A 27,340-nucleotide genomic window follows, 5' to 3' on the forward strand; every position below is an offset into this window, starting at 1 on the left:
TACTGAAATGTCACTCTGACCCCATTCAAAGAATCAAAGACTTTTCAAAGAATCAGGTCTTGAAGTAAATCCGAAGATGATCGGCCTTTGATTAATGCAGTTTATTTCCTCCTCTTGAAAGAGCTGGAGCCCTAGTGGAGGTAATGAACTGCTCCTGCTACTGTGCCTCAGCAACATCCACTAGCTTTGAGCTGAATACTCCTAGTATAAATGAATTGACATAAAAGCTCTATTAGCCAATTCAGTGTTCTTATCTTTTTTTTACATATGACTGAGATATTAACAGACAACAGGGAGAAGGCAGCTGGACCACACAAAGTCATACAGTGTCACAGTTGGAATATATGAAATAGAGTTATTTGATATATTTATAGAATTCAGCATAGAACCATAAGGACAGAGCACTTTGCCAATGGATTAGAACTTAATGGTTTTTATAGATTCAGCTGTAGATATATTTTTATCCCACTGGAAAAATATGGTTGAAAATGTATTTAAATCTAAAATTAATTAAAGAATTTAAACAAGACATATCTCTTTCGGTGTTCTAGAAACTGTGAAGAATAAAAATCAGAACAGCTGAAGTTTAGAATTATATCACCAAATTTGTTTTTTTTACTTTATACTGGAGAAAATTAAGAAAGGTTTTTCTTAGCTGTCTATTGTTGACCTCCTCTAATTTACTTTTTCATAATGCATGTAGTCAGATTAATTACAATTCATAATTATTTTTTAAATTCATTCCTTAATTTTATTTTTTAGGTGAAGGATACTTAAAAATATGATTAAATGTCTATTTTAATAAACTTGTAGCTTATTTGTTTCATGAGATCATTTTCAGACTAGAGAGAGCTCAAAATATTCCTATTTATTTTGATTTAGATGGTGGAGGGCATATTACTTAATGTCAAACACTTCAGTTCTTTCCAAAGTAAACTGTGTATAGTGGCACTCTTAAACTGTAATCTTCAATTTTCTGAAGTTTATATGGGAAAAAAAACCCCAACAATGAATATGAGAGGAAATTAATTGAGTGTTGACCCATAAACCTTAAAAAATTTTTTTAAAAAACACATAAAATTAAATGAGTTTTGGGCATGGTATTCATGCAAAAAAATTAAGATTGAGCTATGTAATAACAAAACACTAATTTCTGATGCAATTCTTTTAGTTCATGTTATTGTAAATTACAGAAAAGACTTTGGAGTATCGTTTGGATGCTTCTGGAGTACAAGTAGATAACTCACTAGTTAATCAACAGACTCTTTAAAGACCCTGTACCTTCTGGATGATTTCTTGGTCTATAGAGAGCCATCCAAGATACCCAGTGTCACCTGCTTCAGCAGCTCCATGCTCAGTGATATCTCACTGTAGTCCATAGACATTTACATGCTGTAGGGAGACATATACTGTCAGTTCCTCTGATGGGAGCATAACGGGGAAAAACTACAGCCAGACTGTTCAGATGGATAAGGAGTGGTGAGGAACAGGCTTTGCACAAAGCTATGCACGATTCACTTAACTGTCACCCCTCGCCTCAGGCAATATGATACTGTTTGGGGAAACAGAGTAATTTGAATAAGTGAACTTCTTGTCATCATGATTATGCAATAAATATTTTCACGTTAGAAAGATCTGCCAGCCTATCTGAAATACTGCTTTCTGCTGCCGGAAGGAAAAATTATAATCTCCAAAGAATTTTCATTAATATAGTTTAGCATTATATATGGTATTTCTAGCTGTTCCTTGCAAGAAAATGATCGGAATTGTGACAAAACACTTGTTCAAGAAAAAGATCATCATGCTACACTATAGCAAAGAAATTATTTACTTGATAAAGCTCGGCATCAAAGGTTTTCGAAACAGAACTAGCAAAATATAGATTTTTTAAAAGAAAAAAAAAAGAGCAGGTTACTCACACTGTAATTTGTACCATCAACACTTCTATGTCTGATAGAACATAAACCGAAATATATAGAAAAGCAATGTAGAAATTTCTGTATATAGGTCCACTGGGTAAAATCTTTCCTTAAAACTTAAATACATATCTTTAGCTTTATCTCATGCTAGATCGACAGTGAATATCAATCTCTAGGGTAATAAAAATCAAATGCAGCCCATCCTCAGGACCCTAGTCAGCTGTCTTGCTGCCAGTAACTACAACTTACAGCAATAAACACTTATTTTTCAAGTTTTGTGTGCAGCAACAAAGATTTTTTACATTTATTGCTTCTAATATATTAAAAAACTACTTAGAAGCATAGAATTTGCATGCAATGCAATACATCTAAAGTTTGTTCCTTGTATTCTGCAGTTCAGCTTTCTTAAAAATGCATTTTTTTGTGTGTGTTTGTGTAAACTTCAGCATTTTGGAAAGGAGGAAGACTGTGAGATATCAAAATTCCAGCTAATACTGTATGATATAGTTTGTTGGCTTGGACTTAAAACACAGGTTTCCATGTCTGGTCACATGTGGAAGCAGGAAAATTAGAAATTTAAGGGATGTGTTTTTATTAGGATGCTGAGGATAAAATGGGGAGAGAGAGAGAGAGATGCTTTCTCCTGCCTGGAAGATTGTTTAGGGGAACAACTCATCCGGAAAGGAAGCTGTAAGCCTTTCTGGGTGAAAAGCAGGAAAATTATTTGTATTCCCCCAGGATAACACTAAATCTGCAGAAGATGCTTAAAGCAGCTGAAGTACAGCTTTGTGTAAAGTTGCAAATAATCTGAGTAGTCTGTTAAAGACAGTCAAGAAAGAAATTGGGAAAAAAAATTACAGCTCATCACAGGGAAATTGAATATTTGAAATTTGAGAAAAGATTAAGGAGCAGAACCAGCAGTACAAGGCTCAACAATGTGCCCTTGCAGATATTCTGCATTCAGCACCTGTGGTGCAACAAATCCAGGCAGGAAGTACTAGCCGATGTATAAAAGCAAGTGCAGTAGCATTTGAGCAGCAGAATTAGAAAGGCAGTGGAAGGCAGCTCAGGTAAGGTTGATGATATGGGGGAAAAAAAACCCCCACCAAACAAACATAAATACAACCTCTTGACTAAAATCATTTGATTTGCCTAAAATATTGTCTTTAGAGGAAAACATTTCAGGAAAAAAAAGAGCACTTCGTGAGATACTTTTCAGCTGTTAGCAAGATATGTAGAGATAAAAGCACTGCCCTTGGGATTGGGATAGATACCTCGTGTGCCCAGCAGTCCATGTCTAGCACCAGCTGTACTCTCACCTCTTCCCTGCATGCTTGCATTAGAGAAGAGCTAGCACAGGTGAGTAGGACACTTCCTCTCAGCTTTGATGGCCCTGAATGTAAATACAACAATCACAAAAAATGATGAAGGAGTTACAGTGGTAGCTGATCCAGGCTGGGATCCAGTCAAGGCCATGTCACAGCCCTTCAGAACCTTGACCAGTGGAACTGATGTACAGTGAGTACTGGGGATGGGAGGCTGGCATCCCGGAAACCTAGGAAGACATGTCTCTTTTCAGGCTCTTGTGAGGACATCTATGAGTCTTAGATTGGACAGTAGTGTAAGCAGCATTAAATGAAAGCCTTGCTGTAGGAAATAACAGCTCTGCCTCCCAATGGGTCCAGAAGGTACTGACAACATTGTTGAACTCCCAAACTTAGTTGTTTTGCTTAGACTAGAAGCCCAAACAGACACTTGGCAGTATTTAAGAATATAGAAGCAACTGCAATTTTTAAATTGATGCAATTGTCTAATTGTGGCACTTCAGAATTTGCGATTGAATCACTAATTCACTCCCCCCATGCTGGTCTGACTATCTTAGGGAGAGATTCAGGCTTTTTGAATGGAGTCAGGGAGAAATATTTACACCACCAGTTGATCCACTCAGTTGTTGATAGCTGTTTAAAATGTAGGCCACCCTCTGGTCCCCTTTGTGGTGAGATAAAGTCAGCTTCTTTGCTACAGCTGTGGTCAGTCACAACCTGCATTATTCCCTGAGCTTCATGGGCACATCATCCTTGCCCATCCCCTCTGAGCTTTCTTCCATTTTAGGGGTTTATTTGTCAGTCACACACTGGAGCAAATCATAACACATGTTATTAGTCCTACAAATGATAGTGAATAGAACAGTATTATTGCCATAACTCAGTCATCAATGAGACATCAGCTTCTGAATGTAGTCATTAGCAGGGAGCAGATATTTCTAGATATGCAAACTTTGATGGTCAGTTCCTGTGCCATCTGTTGTCATCACAAACTGGTGATGTTTTTATAGATCCTGACAGTGATGCCTACCAAATGTCCTTAACACTGACAGATAAATGAGTCTGTAATTACTGAAGTCAAATATGTTTGTATTAGGACTTCACATATAAATGCAAATGTTGCTGTTAATGAAGAGCACAGATCCAACATTAAAGAACCCTGCTTTTTTTTAATGTTTAAATTTATGAATATAGTAGAGCTACAATAAAGCAAAGCTTTGTAACAAAATTTACGTACAATAAATTTGCATAGCCTTGGAGTTAGCTCCTGACTTCCTTCATGTAGTACTTTAGTACTCACATTTAATGTCTCAAATTCACAGTTGCAAAAGAAATATTGAATGTTACACAACTTACCCAAATAAAGATAGTTAAGTGAAATGCAATTCACAGCCACTAAGAAACTGCTTTTGATTGTCTTCAATAGCTAACATGATTTCCAATACAATGCTTGGCATTTTAGTAATTTTTCAAAAGTTACAAGTCCTACTGTCTAGCATCCTTAGTAAGGTTTAATTGCTGGTACAACAGAGAATATTCAAGTTCAGGACACTTAATGCCCACCAGCTTTACCTTAAAGTGCAGGGGTGGAAGATAAGTGTTCTACTTAAAGACTGAGTCCTTCACAGTCTTTCACACTCTTGGCACAGAAGAATCTGACAATTCTGATGTCGTTCTAAATAGCCTTCCTAGAGGAGCAGAAAGGCATAGGAACCAGACCTGCAGCCACAATGCCCATGAAGTCTTGTTAATCACAAGACACTCTACCAGAACAGAAGGTTTATCAGGTAGATGAAACCATTTCTCAGCTTACTGACTGGCTTGTACCTTGCTAATAAGGCATAATGTAAAGCATACAGGAGTACCTTCAGAATATGCTTCATCTGTCAAGAATTATGGAGATCTTGAGAGCTAAGGCATTTAGTTCATCCTTCTTTACCAAAGGCAGTTGGTAGCTGTAGGAGACTCATCACCACATTTATAGACTGAGCAATCAAGCATGAATACATTTAGATATTTATGTCCATTTTTTAATTAAGGGCTTGATGGAAAAAATACAGATCGCCAGTCTCTAAAAGGAGATTCCTACAGTGGAATGCACAGTCTTCACAAAAGATTAAACCTCAATATAATGTTTGGGAGGTGGTATGTGTCATGACCTGGGCTGAATAGACCAGGGAGGGGTGGTGGTGAATTCAGAATTCCCTCGGGCTAAATTAAGGTGAAACGACACCAAACAGTTAATCACTTTATTTATGGCAGAAGCAACCTGAACTTGGAAGGCATTAACAGTAGGTGGCATGGCTTCTTACAACAAGAATGGGCATGAAACTGTGTCAGTAAACCATGGTAACCGTATGTGAGACAGTAAGGAGAGCCCTCTGGTTGAGTCTCGAGGTTCAGAGCAGACCCCCTTGCTTTCTAGACTCATTCTCAGAGAGGAGCCCAGGGATGGCTGGATCCACTCCTGGTCCCAGACTTGGTCAACGGTTTTGTGTCTAAAGGGATGAGGTGTGGGGATTATGGAAAAAGAGAAAGAGAAGGAGAGAGAGAGAAAAGAAAAGAGAATGAGCTCACTGGTCCTGGGTCCAGCGTTGGTCCAGCCAGCCTAGAGGTCCAGTCCCAGCCGTGCAGGGCTTCTCTGTCTGCGCCTTTTACAGCCCAGTTCCCGCCTTTTTTCACATCAATCACGCCCCCAGTTGCTTTTCTGTGCACCATCCCTGAGGACTTCTGTAACTCTCAATATTTAGCGCAGGTGCCATTATGGGGGGTGGTCATGAGCCCCTTCCCCAAATAAATTCATGGTGACGCTTGGCCTTATCCGGTGAGTTGTGCTGCTCAGTTCACTGGGGCTCGGGGCTGCACATCCTCCAACACTCCTCCGGCAGCCTGTGTCACCCGGTGTTGCTATGCAGAACTTGCCTTGTTGCCTCCCCTCAACCAAAAAAGCCAGGCACCGGTCCCTGTAAATCACAATGGGTGTTTGAGGCATTAACCTCGTCCAGTCTCTCACAGTATGTACTTCAGAACAATCTTAATCTAAATGGTTTTAAAAACCTGCCAGCTGGATTTGTCTAGTAAGAAATGGTGCATTTGCCTTCCCAGGGCTTGCATATCTTAGTGAGGAATATTTTATATGCTTTTTTTCTGTATGCAATGCCTTCTATGGTTCAGGAAGTCAAGAATCACAGCTCTCAAAGCCTAGAAATGAAGGTACTAGGAAAAGCATCGTACTTGTTTCTCCAAGGAAAATTAATCTGTTTAGCAGAGACTGCAGTCAACCTTGCAGTGCATACTGCTCTACCACATTCAGCAGAGTTCCTGTTCCTAAGAGAGGCTGTGAAGAACTGGCTTGTGTGTCTGCACCTGCCAAGCCCTCCATTCTGAAGCATGACAAATACACTAATTGTGTAGAACTTTGAATATTTTGATTCAGATCTATGGTATTCTTTTCAGCAGAATGAGTTACATTGTCATAACCAATTATATGCATGAGTTTCTCTTATTGTAGTGACTTCCACATTGATGTAGTCTATCCTAATGTAACAACATTTTTAACACTATAACAAGGATGGGGAAAAATAAGTGAAGTAATGCTGTTATGCTGGTATAACTTTGGACCATAATCAAAGATTACATCATTGTTTTAAAAATACTGTTTGGGTTCCAAAGTCAGGGGAGGTACTTTTAAACTATTTTCTGATATATTCCCTTTTCCTCAAGTTTCGCATCAATTTTCTCATATCTATGCAATTCTGCTTCATCTTGGCTTTATAGTCGTTTTTTTCAACTATGATTCCCCCTCAAAAAGCTACTTGGGACTCTGTGCCTTGCAGTTTTCAATGCCTTGGTAAATACGGCAAGTGCTCTAGCGTCTGGCACCTGGTATGTTTCTGAGTGATTCAGGCCAGCCTACTCTAAGAGAGCATTCACTTTCATGATTGCTTCAGTCTCAGCTTCTACAGCTGTGCCCTCATTGTCTGCAGTTAGACACACTGAAATTCTTTCTCATCAAACCAATTTTTGGTCTTTTTAATAGATCTACACTTTTATTCAGCTTGGTATTCCACATATTTTAGGAAAATAGTACACCAAAACTGTAACATTTGCCCTAAACAAATGTCCATCAATATACACTGTGAAATTCTGTGTATTAGAAATTATGGTTTTGCTGACTTTCAAGACAAGACTCAGGTTAATTCCTGTATTTTAATTACTCTCTGCACAAAAAGCACAGAGGTTTTCCATTCTTTCTTAAGTTATGCATCCTTGTTCATACCCAGATTAGAAACTCAACTGTTAGATAAAAGATTACTCTATTTTTTTGTGTTACTCAGATGTTGTCACAAAAATATTGGATGAGTTTGAATGAAAATGACTTAATGTGTCAGGTTCTGTTTTTTGAAAATTAAATTAACAGTACTTTAGAAAATAATAACAGCAACATCCCTACATTTAGTTCAACCTGCTTATGATGCACAATTCATGATTTCATGTGCAATATGTAATAACAGAACTAATACAAAATTATGATTCTGGGGACTAATTCTATTACTAATCATAAATGGAAATCAGCTCCAGGCCTATCAGACCTAATACTCAGAAACTCCATATTGTATTTTGTTATTTTGTCCTATCCTGGTATTTACATTATGGTTCAAATTAACTCTACTATTAAATACTCAGTTTAAGCGAGCTCAGCATCAAAGTGTTATTTCGCTTTTCCAAAGGCCAATTGTTATTAAGCAGTTTAAAATAGTAATGTAACTTTACAAGAGTGAACTCCATATGACCTTACTGTAGACATATGGTCACAATAATAAAAAATTAAATATTAAAAAGAAAGTATTTTTAACATGCAGCTGTTTCTCTTCAATCTTTTCCATTCAGTAATTCCCCCCCCCAAAAAAAAATTTGCAGTATGTTAAATCTCATTAATAAACCAGAAGTATAATGTTAACTTGGCAACCTTATCTCCTGCAAAAAGCTTGAGAAATGCTACAGACTAAAGCAAAAACTTTTCAGCTGGCACAATAGGATAATATGCCAAGTTCTGTGGCAAGATCCCAACAGACAGATCTTTTGGGTATATTTCTGATATGTTACTCCACCTTAAAAATGTAACTAAAAGATTGTTGGAATTCATCTTTGGTTATATTCTTGAATACAATATTTTAAACAAGGGTATGATTATTACACATATTTTCTTTCAGCTGATATTTTCTTTCTAACTGCTGCAGGAGTCTATTGGGACTGCACATCACAGGTAGCAATATATCAAAAAGTAAGCTAAGTATCATAGACTGTATATAAGTTGCCTGCCTAGAAGGGGGACTAAGATGTTATTAATAGCCTATCTGTTCAATAAAGTACACATATGTAAGTTATAAGAACTCTGTCGAGGGTACCAAAAATCTTTGTAATTGTATCTTTAACTCTAAAGTTGCAATAACAGTCTACTGCATAACAGAATTTGTAGAGCTGTGGCTTCAACTGCAAGGATAAAGACATTGGTTGGCCTTCAAAACAATATGCTTAATCAATATTGCCCTTGTACAGAAACTTCTTTTCATGACTTAGCAAGCTATTTAAGATATATAATTCCTTATCCGTATATCTGAGCTACAGCTTCACCGTTTCTCAAGAAGGTAAAGAAAATAAAGCATACTGATTTTGTCAAATTTTCAGAAAGTACAATGCTGAAGGCTGCAGATAAAAAAAAAATAAATGTATGGGTCTGTTATTACTAAGGTTATATGTTAAGATAGCACCTAGATATGAACTGAAAAAGACCTAAGGTGGGATTTAATCTCAGGGAATAGGTTTCCTTTAAAATCTGTCAAGAAGAATATGAATTTATGGAATATAGTTCATCCTGTCCTAAGATATGCAGTTGAAGTACTTCCAAAAGGGTTTATCTCTCTCTGCTGACTATAAATAGGAAATTTGTAGACTAATTTACATGCAGACAACTATTAGAAGTCTAAAGTTAGGTGAAATTAATTCCAGACCTCCCATCTAGATACTTTATAAAACATATGGAAAATAGAATGATTAGAGCCCATGTTTAACAATTTAGCATACAGAAGATGCACTCTATGCCTCAAAGAGTGAGTGATTCCTCACTAGGTGGCTATAGGAAGTAGAGTTGTTAGTCAATAATTAATTTCTGGTTCATCTGTATAATGAAACAATCAGGCCAATTACATATATTTTTTTTTTATATATATATACACACACATACACATACATTGCCAGCAAAGTATCCTGGAGAGTGTACAGTATGAATAGCTAAAAGCAGTTAAAGCTGCTATGTATGTAGGGACAGTGGAGAACAATCACGTAGAATATCAGTACATTGAACTGAGTATCCACAGTGAGATTGAGATAGGTTTAGGATCCAGAGTAGGAAGTGTGAGAACTGGGGTTTATATTTCAGCAGGAGAAAGAGGTTCAGGCTTCAGACCTGGGCCAGTGAGGAGGGGGATATAATTTTTTTTTCTGCTTATATTGTCTGTGAGGATTATCCAGCATCATCAAATCCCTGGTGGAATCCATCCCTTCACAGATGTGGCAGAAAGCCAGGAAAACAAACATCAATGAAATAATGGTAGCTTTTTTGAATAACCCCTACCTGTTCTATAAAGCATTCTGTTAACCAGCATCTAGACCTGTTAAATTCTGTTTGTTAATCTTTCCAGTTATGACAAATCAGATTAAAGCCTAAGAATTAATGTCAGGACCTACAAGAACTTTCTTTTGGGGAAGAGCTTGTTCTTCAAATCGTTTTATATCATTTTCTGTTAGAAACATAGTTTTAAGTGGAGGTCACAAATACATCCTAGAAATAAATTGCTGATTTTAATTAGGGTGATAAACTATAGCAAAATATACAACTAGAGTACAAAACTCAAAACCTTAAATCAGAAATACATGTGTTGATGCTCAAAGAGAAAATGTGAGGCTGATGTTTTACTGGGTGATATCCCATGACCTACATTATACGTGAGATAAGATTAGATGATTGGCTTACTCTGCTCTGAAATCACTTGAATAAAACTCTTATCAGTAAACCTTTTAAGGATAGTCAGAAAATATGGTGGTGTTTGCTTTTTTAGTACTCCAGAAAAAGTTCATTAGTATTTACACTGTCTTTTTATTTTTAGATGTACTTTGATTCTTTTGTGGACATGAATGCATATAGGAAGAATTACAAAATGCTTCCTTAACACAAATAGCATAATGAGCTGGCTCATTATGGTTTACACATTTAATTTACGCATAATAGCATTGTGGTTATATTAACATAACTGCATCTGTTGTACTATAGTGTGTTCATTCATACAGACAAATGCGTGTCATTTTATGTCAAATACATGCAAAGGAGTAAGCACTAGAAAGCATGACCTTAGATAACGTTTGCTAAAATAAGGTAAATAAGCTAGTTTTCAATGTGCTATAGAACTCGTATATCTATTTCTGGTTTTGTTCAGAGCATATCGATAAATGGCAACCAGACTTCAGTTTCAGATCTAGGATCACTGGCCTATAGCAAACAAACCACAACTCTAGTACTGTGTGATCTGTACGCTAATGCTGAGGTGCAGACTCTCCATGACATCGTGCAGTATATGTGTAACAATATGTAGCTGGTGTTCCTCAGGTTGAAATGGCACACTACATATGATTTGCTACACAAACAGTTGCTAAAATAAAATTACTTTTTCTCTCTCTTTCCTAGTTATCACCTCTCTGAGTTGTATATAGTTTATATAACACAGGTAGAAAGTAAGCACACATTCAAATTCTTTCCATTTCCTCATTCATTAATCAAGAAGACAATGAAAGAGTAGGAAGAAATCTTCAGATTTTTTATCTTTATCCATTTTTTTTTCTTCAGATTATTATCTTCAGTATGCAAGCTGCTTACTTTTCATTATTCTTAAAAATACAGCTGTTGCAGTTCAAAAGGAGAACACTTCTCAGGTGGAATGCTATCATCACAGCTTGTGATTGGAAGGTTTTGTGTCAATTCAGAATATAAATAGCTTTGCTAACTTGCATATGGCTACCAAAGTGATCCATTGAAATCTGTTTTGCAATCTTTGGAGGAGGGAGAAAGGAGATAGGTATGTTTCTAAAACACAGAATGTCCATCTTGCTTGACCACTGCAAAGTAAAATACACTAACAGTAAAAATACTTCAGTTTGAACTTGAAATTGTTGCCCCTTCTGTCAGAATGAGATTTGCAAGTACTTTGCTCACTTATGATGTATTAACTGATTTATATTTCTACTCCAAACAATAGTAAATCTTTATGTCTAATATGGGCACTGTTGAAACCTGATCCTGCACAACTGCAAGTTATTTAGCATATTGAAGAAAACACAACTGGACATATCCGTTAAAACAATAAAAGAACTTTATAGTTCTTTTTTAGCCTAAATCAAGTTGTTTCCTGATGATTAAAGCAAGCTTAACATCATCTTTACTATTATATCAAATGTTTTTTTAATGTGAGAATGATAAAGAAAATGTTCTGTCTTACTGACTTCTAGGGAAGTTTATTTCTAATGGAAATAAATTCAGGGGGAAAAGGAAACCCCTTTCCAAGGGAAGAAAAACCTATGTTAGCAGTAAAAGTAAGTGTATCTAATAACCATTTGTCACAGTAAAGTAGCACATTATTCTGAATATTCCCAAATAGTTTCTGAGATTAATTTGTTTGTACTGACTGATGGTGGCTGAAAAATTATGCATATGACATATCTCCAAACTTCTGCTAAAAAAAAAAAGCCAAATTATTTGTATAAAACCTTGTATATCAATGTACATTGTGTTGGAAAGTATAAATAAATTTATAATTTCTTCACATATGGTCCCAAAGTTTCCTTTTTTTCTTTTTTTTCTTTTTTTTTTTCTATCTCATGATTACTTTTTAACCTTTATGGCAACAAATCAGTGCTAATCTCTGATTCCCCACTTTGTTACCATACAATGCTAGGTCATAACAGTTTAGACAAAGACCAGTAGACTACTCTACCAACATTAATGTTTGAAAGGTCTCAAAACTTTGAACTATGGTTTGTGTTTTCAGTCACATGATAACTGGCTCTGAAAGTAATATCAACATGAAGAATCTAGATACCGAAGAGTATATTAGCAGTTTTCAAATGTTTGCCTCTTGGGCTTTTCAAATAGATTAGACAGCCAACCTCTACCCTTTCCAATGGATGTTTAGATGCTTTTGCTGTTGCAAAATCTGCTTTACATCTATCAATATCTTTGAACATCTACATTTCATTAAAACACAATAGTTCTATAATTTCGAAAATATTTTTTTATAGAAAATGTTATTCCAAAGTTTTCAGATCCATTTCTTGTGCAGAAGACAGGAACAGTCTGATATATTCAACTGATACATGCTCAAAGTGCATTTCCATGTCTATTACTGTAGATTCAAAACTCAAGATCCAGTAAGGCTCTTGGAAATTAAGATTAAGAGTATTAATTGAAGGGAACAGAAAAAAAAAAGTTTTCAATGAAAGCACATATTTCCAGTTAAAGATTCTGTGATTTAAATATGAATTGAAATGCATAGTTTCATAAACACTGTTTTTGCAGAGTGTTTACGCATTATAAAAAAAAATAGCAATCATGAAATGCTTAGGGACAGTTTGCAAGCCCAGTAAAATTGGAATGATAAACATGGATACATTATTTAAGAGGGAGAAACATTAAGGAGAAAATTACCATAAATTATTTTAATGTACCAGTTATTATGGAATTTCTGTCACTGGATGCTCAATATTAGGCCAAAGACATCAGAAATGTCATAAGCACAGTTGACTTCAAGGCAGGAGAATAAAATAACTGACCTTTTAAAGTCACTTTGGTATCTATAATTCTACCTTAGTCTGACTAAAAATAAAATGCTCACACGGTTTGAGATGACAAATTTTTTTAAGTGACTTATGCTTTTAGGCACCACTGACTTCAAAATGATATTTCAGCTCCTGTTTCATTTTGCCCTCTCAGAAAATTTGACCTTGATGCTAATCACATTGTCACTGTTTAGTAGTACCTGATGTCTTGCTCTCACCTATTGAATAGATACAAGCAGCAGACAGATCTTATATGGATTATGTTTAGTTCAAATAGATTAATATTTAACCTATTGTCCCCATGGGATGTTAGATACGTCTGTGTTGACAACCATGTATACTTAGTGCTGCAAGAAATATTAGCTGTTTTGAACATCAGTTTGTTACACTTTCAGAAAATACATATATTTCTAAGGAAGCAATAGTTTGGGGGGTTGTTACATTGAATCTCCATGGACCACTATTGGGTATGGACAACAGCCACCTGCCAGAAATGCGCAGCTTTTGCTGTCTGGATGTTCGCATCGTTTTCTTTGTAAAGTTTAGCTGAGTGTGAACTTTGGCTGGTCCAGAACTTCTTCAGCTGCATGGTATGAAGCAAAGTAGGCTAAAATTTTAAGGAAAAAAATGGTAGAATCATGAAATTTGTGGGGATTTGTTCATGAGTATCACTTATTGTATGCTTTAAGGTTTCCTTGAGCTTTTTTTTTTTTAAGATCAAAGAGAATATTTTCACTATAGAACTTACCATGTTAAAGACATGTCTAAGATAGAGACCATTACATAACAAAGTATGGGATGGTCATGGAATTAAATGCTGAATTTTAGCAATGAGTATTTGTAGCAATTAGACAGTGATAGTCTGCTAAAAATTGGCACTCCTTATAATGTTCACCAAAAAGACAAAATTTTACATTCTCCATGGAAATTCCATGTTGTAGCTCCCAGATCATAAAGTTCCTCATAAATGTATGACCAAATGAAGTTATATTCTAATTAATGCAATGTACTGTATTTGGACAGCAGAGGACAAGTGAAGATACTAGAAGGATGTCTGAACTGGCAGTCCATTTTTAACTGGCTTAAATAAGTAGTATAATAAGCTTAAATAGCTTATTTTAATACATTTCTTTTGTGACCTGACTTTGGCAAATTGTTTTAGATATTCATGAAAGGTCAGAGTCCAGCCCATAAAATGTTGTGTTAAAAATACTGTCCATTCAGCACCATGTTCAGTTCTTGAGTAGAAGGGACAAAGTACAGATAAGGAATGCTTTTGTCAAAACTTTAGTTAAATTTAATTCTAGATACCAGTCAAGTAAATTGCTTATGTCAACATTTAAAGTACCATTCATGTAACTAAATTGCCTTGGCTGGCTGTGGGAGCAGGTGTCATTTGCCTAAATGAGTGTTTGTGTATAGATAGACACAAGGTCATTAATAAAAAAGTTTTGACTTTAGTTTGATTTTCTGTATAATGTTTCCAGTATTAGATACTAATAGGTAATGTACGGATCCACTGACCTTCAGGAATTAGTTTTTTAAATCTGTAATTTTGATCTGAATATGGAAAACATTATGTAATAGTATGATTTTATGAATAATTACTTTAGAAAAGTTTTAATAAGCCCTTCATGTTATTGAATGCACTTTGTACAGATTCCCTCACAGACTACCTTGCATATCTCCAGTATGACTTCAACTGTTCATATTTTCTTCATTTAGTTATAGATAAGTAAACATATTAATATGTTATATGTTCGGAGGAGTAACTTTCCATAATAACAGTATATATATATATATATACCTTTAACAAACCAGTAAGGTAGTGGCAGTTGCAGTCCTTAATGATAAATGAGAGAATTCATATAGGCATTTTCCCTGTATCTTGGTAACTTTTCCACTGAGATGGCTTCACAGCTTTTTCAAGGAAACTTTCTTTGATTCTCCCCCCTCTCCCCCCCCCCCCCCCCCCAAATTTAAGGGCTCCAATGCAATGAGAAAAAAAAACTATCTCATTTTCACCTAGTAAAGAGGTCTATTCTGTGAAATGTGTCCTTTCTATAGCCTATCTCAAAAGTGTAACATTAGAGCAATTCCTTTAGTTTGAAAAACTTAAAAATCAAACTTGCTGCTGTCTGTGGGAAAAAGAAATATTCTTCCTCTTACTTTAGTTATATATCCAAAAAAGCTGTATATTCTATGAAAAAAAAATGTTTCTGTCTTTTATTATAGACTCTTTTTTCCAGATAAATTGTACATTCAAATAATATCACCTATAACCTGACTATCATCTGTCTACTGTTGTCCAAACCACACAGCTGTAAAATAGAGGGAAAGACAAGAATCCTAATCTGATGGAATAGGTACAGAGATCTGAATGCCACCTACAGCTTGGTTCAATGCAGAGTACTGCACTCTTTCCCTTAGTAATTTCTTGACTGTGACACTGGTTTAGATTATTAATTATTTCAATAATAGAGTATCTGAAGATTAGAATTAATAGCTTATCATTAAGACACAAAATATATGATGGCAAAATATATTGCAGAATAGAAAATAAGAATTTTTGATAAGATACTGTTTTTTATTCTCTTAGGCCTTAGTCCCAAGCCTCCTTTGACTTTAATGGATTGAATCAAGCCCTTATTGTTCAGCTGTCATCTTTTATCTGTATTCCCCAAGGCCTCTTATATTCTTACATAGTGTCTTTCTTTCTGCAGCTATATCACACTCATTCAGCTCTGAATTACAAATAATTATTTGTCTCATCTGTAAGAATTGCGGTCTTTGTTTTATGGCTACTTATTTAAATAATGATAATACAGAGCTTTGGAGACTTCAGTGTCTTTATCCCCTTTTTCTTGTATCATCTATCTTAGATCATTCCAGAAGTCAAGCCTTACCTGCACTAATGCTCATAGAAAAATTTTTTAGGATTGCACGCTCAAATACTTTAGATGGCAAATTTTATACACACATGGGAAGTGGTTTATACTATATGTGGCATAGAACCTTAATTATTAAGACAGGAGACAGACAGTATTCCCAAAGTCCTTCACTGGAACTTTGGCGCAGAGGCAATTAAATGAGTCAGACAGGGCTCTGGCTGTACTCTTTACAGCTTGGCTCAATCATGCATACATACTTTTTTCTGTGACTGAAGCAAAAACCTTAAAAAACCTTCACCCTGTTAGTAAATCCTAGATAAGCCTTGTATTTTTTCCCTCAGTCTGCTGTACAAGGACTTGTAGTCTGAAGAAGATTCAAAAAGTTCTAAAATTCTCATGTCATGTTTACCTGATGCTTTGTCATAAATTACTTTCACTTTCTGAGAAATTTAAATCTCAGTAGGAGCACCAGTTCCATCTAACTGTAGCAGTTACTTTTGTCAAGCTATCCTAAAATAAAGCCATGTGATTAGTGTAAACAATAATAACTAATAAGCACAAATGTTAAAAAGAAGCCCTAAACATAGTTATTAATTGGAGATATTGAATGTATGAGTATACAACTTTTTATGGTTGAACTAAATAAGAGAGAAAGGATAAGCCTGCCGAGGTTATATGAGTTATATGAGAAATAGATACCTATTTGCTTCCTCAAACGCATCTTTAGAATTAAGTGATTTAAGAGGCTAATTCTACCTGAAATCCCTTTGATCGGTTTTATATTTAAAATCTAATGTTCATCCAGTATATACTCAGCTCACAAAGCTGATCAAACAGGATGCATATATATTTAAAATAAGTATGGTAAATTTGTTCAGTTTCACAAAATATTTAACATTGTCTCACTTTTTTACTTATTCACCCAGATGAACAATGTTCTTTAAAACAAATTTTCCTAGCTGAATTTTTTTCATTTTGTATTTGTTACAGTTCAGGAAGGATATTTTTTCCCTGTAAATAGCAAAGGGAAAGGTGCTTCTCTGTACAGAAGTGCGAGCATGTTAGCACATGTCCAACAGCCATGAAAGGCTAAAGGAATAGAAAATGTCTGGCAAGGATACTAACAGGACAGAAAAATTATTTAAACACAGAGTTACCATTAAGAATATTGTTTTACTCTATTATGTATACACAGTATTCTGCATTTTTTATCACTTAAGTAGTAGCCTGAAAAACAGAACTTGAAAATATGCTTCATATATATTCTTTAAATTTTCACTTTTTAGTGATTGTGGGAGAAGTAATGTTCCCAGAAGGAAATATAACTCTTTCTTTATTATGACTATAATTATTTCATTAAGTCCCCTTTAGGGCTGCAATGGCTGGAATTGTCATAAAACACAACGTGGAATTTGTTGTAGAGGTTGGAATTAGAATTTTATTTCAGCAGGGTTTTTTTTGTTTTATTTTATTGAGGAAATTGAAGAGTTTTCACACAAAATTAGCACAGCCAAATTCAGAAGGAAGCAACTTTTAAAAAAGGCACATACCTTTAAGTATGTATTGCATTTATTAAACCACTAATTGCATGTAAGTTTGATATTATGTCTCTTAAAGGCAATTTTGTGATGTTTAGCACTGTAAAAGAGTCAATGACTTGTGGAGAGGGTTATTTTCTTAAAGTGCTATCCTATCCCTGTTGAAGTTACTAGCTTTGGCTTGTGCAGGATTGGCCTTCTTCAGCTGAAACGAGGATCACGTGGAGCCAGGTCGACAACTCTGAGGATGATTGACTTATATTAATAGCAAGAGCTTTTGCACCAATCCAGCTGGTAAGCCAACAATGTGCTGACATTCAGGAAATGTAGCAATGAGTGGTGAAATAAAACTATTTGGATGATACACACCCTAGAGGTATTGTGGTTTGTTGTATTATAAACAAGGCAATTCATTTTACCCCTCCTGTGTTTCTGCAGCATAGTACAGCTAATAATGTGTACCTGACAGAATTTCTAATAAAGCCATATTAAAAATATTTGTTCAGTGATTCTTTCACCCCTTAGTTTTGACTTTGCTGGTGTTGCACTTACAGTTTCTGACCAGCTTATGTCTTCCGTGTATTTTATTCTTTTTTTTGGTAACACCCTCTTAACTGGTTCCTTGCTCCTGTTCGTTAGCAACTTGTCTTAATGAATTCAACAAAAAGGGTGTGATATTAAGTGCTGAATGTTTTATACCCTAATTCAACACTTCTTAAAACTGAAGAAGTACAAAATGAGCATCCTGTGGCAAAGGGTACAAAAATCCACTTCTCTCTCTCACGCTTACTTCGCTTGAACTAGAGGCCATCATAGCTTGAAGTGGTTTTCTGTGTCTCCATGGACACAATGGACAGTGGCTTTGACTTTTGCTCAGATTCAGAAACTCCTTTCAAGAAATTTGCAAAGCTTTATTTTAGCACTCACCGCAGTGGAAGCTGCTTTGCAGTCACTGCTGGGGGCACCGCTCTTTAACTGAAGAGACTGCATCACAAGAAGGCAGGGCCGGGGAAAGCAAGGTCAGTGCGTTAAGTACCCTCTCCGGAGGGAAGTACATAGCAGTCTCAAACCATATCCGTTAGAATTCAACAGGAGATTTCTTGCCCACAATCTCACTGCCATTCAGCTTAAGTTGAAAGCACCAACAGTTGTGAGAAAACTATTAGCATATTATGAAAGAAATGCCAGTGGACTTTCAAGTGCCTTTTTCTGAAACAGAAATAGGATATGTGCAAGTAGTATAAAATTTTATTTTCTTTTAAATGAGCTCATGAGCAATGTTATTGAAACTTGCTTTAAAAGATTTTAAATATGTAACTATGTTACAACAATGTACAACAGTATTACAAAGTAATCACTCTGGTAATGGGATTACTTTGTATAGCTGCTTTCCTAAGCTTGGGTAAATGTAAATGTGTGTAAATGCAAAGTGAAGGGCTTCACTTGTAAAAATTTTGCCAGTTACACATTAGGGACTAAATTACTATTCCAGTAATATGGCCACTCACAAGAATCTAATCAATCCCTACCCTATACTAAGGGTCCAGAAACAAAACAAAACAAAACAACCCAAAACAAAACCCCAAAGCAAAACAAATAAACAAACAACACTCTAAAAAGCAGATTCCTCAAAATATTGATGTTATCAGTAGGAAAGGGCATTGAACAATTATGGATAGAAATCCAGGCCATCAGTGATGATGAATGGGTGGTGTAGACAGAACATATTTCGGGTATCTCCATTTTATCTATATATGCTTCCGTGACAAAAAGATCTTCAAGACAATTCCATTCACAGTGCCATTTGGCTGGCATCTCATCAGTTTTGTTCAACCAATAGAATATATATATCCTAAACTCAACAACAGTTTGTGAAGTATGTCAACTGAGCCATGCTATTCCTTTACACAGAAACATAACCAGAAGGAACAAAGGTGTCTTCCACATTTTCTCCCATTGCTTGTTTGAAAGAATACCAAAACATGATCTACCTCCTGTAAATGTCAGTTTAGGATGCTACAATGAAGAAGTGGAGAAAACAGTGGGAAAGCATTGGAAGGAAATCATCGTGAAAATTATAAGAAACTCATTGATTTGTATTTAGTGAACAGCCTAGTTCTTTCCAACTTCATGTTACCTAACAAACACAAACTCACCAGATGGTGAATCAGAAAATCAAATAGATTATACTCAAACAAATGTAAAAGCACATTGAACAGCCATATCAAGAACAGTCACAATCTTAACTTTGCCAAATTGAAAATAAATCCAAGAAAGAAATCTCAAGATGAGACAGAGGCAAAGACCAGAACGGAAGAAAAATGAGCTGCACAATGGAATTCAAACTTCAGCATTTCAAGTCAAAGACAATGAAGCTAGCTGTAGAAGAGCACTAGAAAAGAATATTAAGAAAAATAAAGTATGGGGAGAGGCAAAGAATAAGAAAGCAGATAAAACACTGAAAAGCAAGCGTGTCTTGTAGTGTGAAAGCACAGTGTGAAAAGAGATATATGATGATAGTTGGAAATGTGGAATAATCCTGAAATTTCTCATTAATTTCAAAAGCCCCAAAGTTATCATACTACTCTAATAAACAATGTATATAAATCTTGAAGAAGAACAAGTTGGATTTAGGGCCATTAGATTCTATGTAGAACATTTATTCTGAAGGCTCTGGGGGAAAAGTACTTCAAATTAATTTCAGTCAATAGCAGGACTAAATTTCAAAGGCAATTGATAGACCACAGATACCTGGTAGATTTTTTTTATTTGATAGACCAATGTGGTCAATAGAGTAGACCCACATTTTGGAATACCTTTCTGTCATATGAAATTTCAACAGTTGTTAATGTCCCCAGACAAGAACATAGCTGAACATCAAGACTGTCATCAAATGTATTGCTTTCTCTTTCTCTCATCACTGCTAACATCTAAAGAACTAGATAGAAATCCAAATATTGTTGATATTATGGACACAACAGAGAAAAAAAAGAACTGAAAAAAAATTCATTTGCAAAATTGAGGACTCAAAATTATGACAAAGCCTTAAAATACTTAAAGAGAAAAAAAAATTAATCTGGTAGAACAGCTTACCAATTTCAACACAACTTTAATGATGCATGGAACTGTCATAAATGCAGTAATATCAAGGTGAGGAAAAGTACAGACTGTAGCTTAACTAAATGGACTCAAAGGTCCACAGCAAAGATTCTTGTCAACACTGAGACATTTCAACTCGTATACATTGATACATGACTGAGAGTTTAAAAGTGTTTTGCAGAAAAAAGACCCCTTTTTGAAACAATAGCTGAGATAGATACACCTTGCCTGCCTGGCTTAAGACATCTATAGAGAAAACATAGAGGTCTGTGATGGTTCCCATGGACTCCCTGACAGGTGCATTACTCTTGTCCACAGAACAACACCTAAGACGACCTCATACGTCTTTAGTGTAGATATCTAAAATTAGGTTAAATGAATATATAAAGTCCTGATTTTTTATCTTTTTTTTTTTTTTTTCCTCACTAAAGGAAAGGTGTTCTCAACAAAACCTGAATCTCAGATATAACTTCCAATAGCTGTTTTTCACCAAACTCAACAAAAAGTTCATGTAACTGGGTGTGCACTTTGACTCCTCTGTTGTGGTGTCAAGTAAAAACCAAATGGTTTGGAGAAATGAGTACAGGCACCAAAAAAGAAGAGGGGAAAAAACATTATTTGAGAGTACAGAGTAGATGATATTAGTACCAGCAACTGTGTACATAACACAGTTTAATGCAACTGAAGATACACTAAGTAGTACAGATTTATTCACTTACTATGGGGAGAGTTTTGCACGTTGTCCTGCTATAGAATAACCTTATTTACACTATAACATATATTAAAGAAATGGTAAAGTAAAAATAGATTTTAAAATTATTGTCTACATCAGTGCCCAGATTTTGGAGCTTTTTGCATCATTCACATATTTAGCCAATATTTCTCATTCTGAAACAATGGATTGAAATATCTATGTGAAATTTTCTCACTAAGGTTAAAAAGACAAATAAAAAAATCATTACAATATCATTAAATATCATTAAAAAGTAAGAAAAAATTGAAGTCAATCAAAAGAAAGATGAGTTATTCTAAAAATCAACATAATTTCTTGGGAAAATGCTTTTTCTCCACCTTCAGAATGTGCATATACTGATCTTCATAAAGACTTTTCAAAGGTTTTAACAGACTCTGTGACATGAATGGTATTGGACTGTTATCTTTGGATACTGTTTTTTAGGGACTGCTTGTTGAAGCTCATGAAAATATTTGATCCACTAGCTCAAATTTAATAATTAAACATGAACATGAAACCAATTACATAATGTTATCAATATCTTGACTGTGGTTATTACTTGGACATGTCTTTCTGTCACTAACTTAATATCATAGTGGTACTAATCCAAGAACTGTGATGCACTGAAATCACAAACATCTATTACTCCTAATCAAGTCAGAAGATGTCACCTACATGTCCCTATTTTACTTTGTTTGTATTGCCCAGACTGTATAGCTAAAAAAAAGATGCAGAGTCCATCAAGGGATGCTATAAAGAACATGTTTTTAGTTGAGTTCTGACTCTGGTGAGCATACATTAAACTACAGGTTTTTTTTAAATGTCATTCTGCAATAATTGTAGTCCAAGAAACTTATCTAAGTAACTAGCAAGACACTGTAAGTTAGAGTCTATCAGATTGCAGAGACAAACTGTTCACTCTGCTGTTTGCAAAATAGAGATAGTACAAGCGAGAAAAGAATAAAATTACTCTGGCAAAAACTGTTCCATTTTAGGCATAGCAAACTGAAGAGCACATATTTTACTATAAACTTTTTCTTCTATACCATAAGCTTCAACTGCTTTTTCTTTGATAATCTGTTCTATTTTTTCAAAGATCAAAAAACTTATTATCCCACCAAACGCCATGCTGAGTTTTCCTCTTATCCTTTTCTGATTGTTGGTATTGTTGCAACCTGTTCACAGTAAATACATCAGATATTATCTTTCACAGTTTGCTCAAGCTCTTCCACCTCCACAAAGCTGTCAAAGCACTATTTGAAACACACACACGTATACAAGCAGAAAAATACCATCTTGACAGAAAGTTTTTATTCTTCATTTACACATAGACTCAATACTTTACTTCTTACAAATATCAGGATCATCTTATAAATCAGATCTTTAAGATAGTTTCAGATAAATTAGTTTTTAATGCCCAGGCAATCTATACTTCCCAGGTGAACCAGGATTGAAACACAGGCAGCAGCTGAAGAAGTTTATGTGTGTTAAAGCACAGGCAGAAAATTTAACTCAGGTTTTTGCAAAAATTCAGGGTTTTTTTTCAGAGGAAAATGAGAATAAATTCATTAAATATGTTGACTCCAATTACAAGTGGCACAGAGTATCTCTGTAAACTTGAAAAGGAGATGGCAGATTCCAAAGGACAGTGAACATGAGAGAGTAAGTCAATATGGATGAAATTAGAGGGCTAAAAGGAGAAATGTAAGACAAATTCATGCAAAATCTACGTTTTTGTTATATATCAACCAAACTAACATTTTCTTAATGCATGTCTTTCAAGACTGTGTCAATTACTTTTCAGACATGGATGAAAAAGGATTACATTTCAGGTCTATTCTTTTTTTTTTCTCCAATTCAGGACAGAAAATGGAAATTAGTAGTTTGGAAGATGCCTAAATAAATTGTATCTGGAAAATCAGGTTTCATACTTCAGCTCTTAATGCATGCTTAAACTTTAGACTTGAAAACATTCCAGTAGTTTCTTGGTTTATGTTATTATTCTTTATTTCTAGTTCTAACAACTTTGATTTAAAAAGAATAGTGATGATGGCTATTGAGTTCAGTTATTGCTGAGCAGGCCCTTAGGTCTGCATGATTGTTTGTCTCAGTCCCACAAGGAACTGCATTCCCTTTGACTAAATTCCCCTGCAGTTCCAATTGGCTATACCATTTCTGTTTCGAGCTGTGCATTACGGAAGAGTTGCTGGTTTTCGCTGTAACAAGGGCTACATTTCAGTAGTTGATAAATTGATCCCTGTTCATACAATTTAAAAAACACTTGGATGGTGTTTCATAAATAATTATTCTCAAATGATTTGTTAATAATTCCAGATGTATAGAGCACACACAAGCCATCCTTTCACATTTCCAGCACACAGGAGTGGCACTTGGACAGTGGTATATGCTGTGTGTTTAACACTTCAATTGTTTTGCCTCCTATCTAATCGGCTAGATTTTAAAGGGCTCACACACAGTTGCTACAAAGAGAGAGTTTTATCTTCCAGCTGGCTTATCCTCCCAGTACTTATCCTCTAGTTAGCTCTTGCTCTTTTTTCAGTCTCTATCCCTTTGAAAGGTTTAGAGAAAACACTTCAAAGTGTTGTTTTTCAAAGATGTGGTACTTAAGATAAACTCCCCTCCAGTTCAACCCTCTCCTCATATTTCTCATCTTACGAAGATTCACATTCAGCTTTCTCTTCTCCAATTTGCTGCTGTCACATCCAGTGGCCAAGCCTTGCACTCACTTTCCATATGTAATCAAAATATATAAAAAAAAAAAAAAAGAAAGAAAGAAAGAAAAAAGGAATACAATAATCTTTCATTTAACAGCTTCCATTAGACTGTTTCCCAGTACTTTGATTTTACCAGCCTGTCTGTAAATAAGCAGATTGAACAAGAGGATTCAAGATTAAAAATGCTCTGCTAGTTTACTTAATCCATATAATAATTGACATTTTTTTCAAAAGATCCTTAAAATAGCTAAATGTCCAATTCTAACCAAGTTTCAGAAGGAACAAAAGGAAGAGAAATGTCAAGAAATATTCTGGTTCTAGGAAATGGCACTTATCTCTGTAGCTATACCTGTTTGTCATCTGTCTGATCTGTAATTTTCTATTCTGTGCATGTGCAACACAGATTATCTTGCCCTTTCACTAGGTTAAAAGGGTTCTTTGTGATAAATACGTGAGGTGGTCCAGCTACAAAGTACACAAGTAGTGTAAAAATAGTCCACTAATAGTCATGTAATATACCTCTATCAAAGTATAATATACATTATGGGAAGTCTCATACCAAGTGCAAACTCCATCAGTTCAGGTTAAGTGCCGTACAGTTCTACATTCAACACTATTTTCAGGGTTTGTGTCTTCGTTTTATTTAAGAAAAACCCAGCAACAAAAGAAACAACCTTCCTTACAAACACAGTTACCAAGCATTCTGGCCAACAAATGATGCAATGACAAAAAATTGTTCTTCACCCTTGGCCCTTTCTATTTCCCCTTGGTTTTCTAAGCAATTCAAGTGCATTGCCACTTAGATAATACTTGATGCAGGATTTGTGTCAGCCAGGGCAGATCGCTGAGACTGATAAGCTATTCTGAAAAGTGCCTGATTAGATGTGTTAGCTTCTGTAATGACTTGGTGTTACGCAAAACAAATAGGTCATGTTGCCTCTAGCTTGCTCCTTAGCATGCATTGAAAGTTGGCACTGTGTCATCACTGCCACCTGCTCATTCACTGGCAGGACAGAACAAGATGATGTGTTCTGGCAAACGGATGTCCAGCAGCTCAATCATTGACGCAGTAACAGCAAAAGGGAATGAATACTCATGAGAAAGCATCCCGGAGGGAAGATCCACTGTGACTGTCAGTCAGTCATTCCATCCCACATCCCTTCTCTACTCCATCTACTGAGTCATGATACTCAGTATGTCTGGTTGGCTTTGTGTACTCTGATAGATGATATATTTGAAAACTTGGCTAGACTCAGAACAGTAGTGCTGGAAAGTGTTGATTTCCAGTGCTCACTGGCTAACTTCCAGGTCACACTTCCAAAGACTGTGATATCTTGACTTAGTAGTGGCATGGGACATTTAAAGAAGGATATGCAGCAATGACAGCAAAAACACTGCCATTTTAATAGAAATTACAACCTAGTATCATTTACGTTGTGTATTCTTGTATAAACTTACTCATGCCAGAATACAAAAAAAAGGGGCAGAAGTAAACCTTATCATAGAGACAAGATTCTAAGAAATGTTGGCCTTTTAAAACGTTATTCCTTCTGGTATTTTTTTTTTCCCCCTTTAGGGAACTACATTATGATCTAAATAAATTGCTGCAATTATGGCTCTGATTCAGAAAAGCACATATTTAACTTAAGCATGAACTTGGCATGCATAGTCCTGAGTGCTGCCTTGTGATGATGTTGCTGTAACTGAAGATAGAAACCCTACACCTTTTATTCAGTATACAGCAAAAGTAAAACTTTCAGATCATAGCTCAAGAAAATAAGTCACCTTTTGGCAAGTATATACTCAGTATCATAAAATCTACTGTGCCACTGAGTTCACAACACTGTTTTTCCCATCTTTTCTTCAATTTATCTTGAAATAGCCCTGTTGCATTGGTGAGTACTAACCAGTTTTGTCAAAAGAGCACTAGCTATTACAGGTGTCCCTGAAGGAAAAAAAAAAAAAAAATCCATTTATTTCATGAAATAAGGCAATTCAAACATAAACCACCACCCCTATCCAAGACTGAAAGTATTTTTTGAGAAGGAAATTGACCAAGAGCAATATAATATGGTCAGGATAGATAATTTTGTGAAAGATTGAATTTTTAATCATACATGAACTCTAAAATATTTAGACCTCCTGTCCAGCTAAGCAACTAGAAAATAAATATTTATTTAAAGTCCGGAAGACCTATTATTTTTTAGGGAAAAAAAAAATCCCTACAGCAACACCTCAAATCAGAACCCTTTTAATATTTCCTACCTTTGATCTTTAGGCATAGATATCCAGCTACGTCATTACCCACTCTAGGCCACTGTTATCTGAAAGAACAGATTGTCTTTGCCTTCTTCCCACTGCCAGTGTTCAGTCCTGCAAGAAGTGCTGTACAGAGAAGGAACTGGAGAAAGCCCAAGGATTTTCCCCTTCTTCTTCCTCCTTCTCCTTTAAGAATTAAGTAATTTTTTCTTACACCAAACAACCAGCTATTTTTGGAGGAGGAAGAGTCAGTGAGCTCTTTTCCCTAACTGAAGTGACAATAAGCTCAGTCTTGCTTCACTTGCCTTTAGGAATCTTGAGGGAAGGAAGGACTTCTCACTGCAGAATCAACAAACTAAACATCTGTAAACTCCTCTCCGCAGGTCTAACTATTTTTCATGTACATTCTTCATATTCTGTAAATTTGAACAGGCAACAATGAACAAGGCAGTATTCCTTAGTGGGGCAGGACCTGTAAAAAATGCAAAAGAGGGATGAAGTAGCAAGGAGAGGTGTAATTTAATAGAGACTTTAAAGGCACAGTAAATGTTCATAAAGGAAATAATGCAAAAAAAAATTTTAGAGACAAGTATCCAAAGTCTGTGTGACTTCTTTAGGATGAAACCCTTAAACTTCTTCTCAGTGACAGCTATCCTCTTATTGCAGAATGTTGTTTCCCCAACCTGACTTTTAAACTTCTGGATTTTGACAGGACTATGAGGTAAAGGTCTTCTCTGACCCATCAACTTCCCATGTTCCACTCTCTGCTCTTACTTTTAAAGTTTAAGAATTAATGTGGCAGCAAAGTCCTAATAACAGCCCATTGATTTATGGGCAAAGACTATTTAATAACTTCACATTTGAGTACGCATTGGGATTTAAGAGAATCCTTATAAATAATATTGATGAACAGTGAGAGTCCATAAATAAAAAACATAGAGGCCAAGAACATAAAT

Source organism: Buteo buteo, chromosome 6 (genome assembly GCF_964188355.1).
Source record: "Buteo buteo chromosome 6, bButBut1.hap1.1, whole genome shotgun sequence".
Lineage (NCBI taxonomy): Eukaryota > Metazoa > Chordata > Aves > Accipitriformes > Accipitridae > Buteo > Buteo buteo.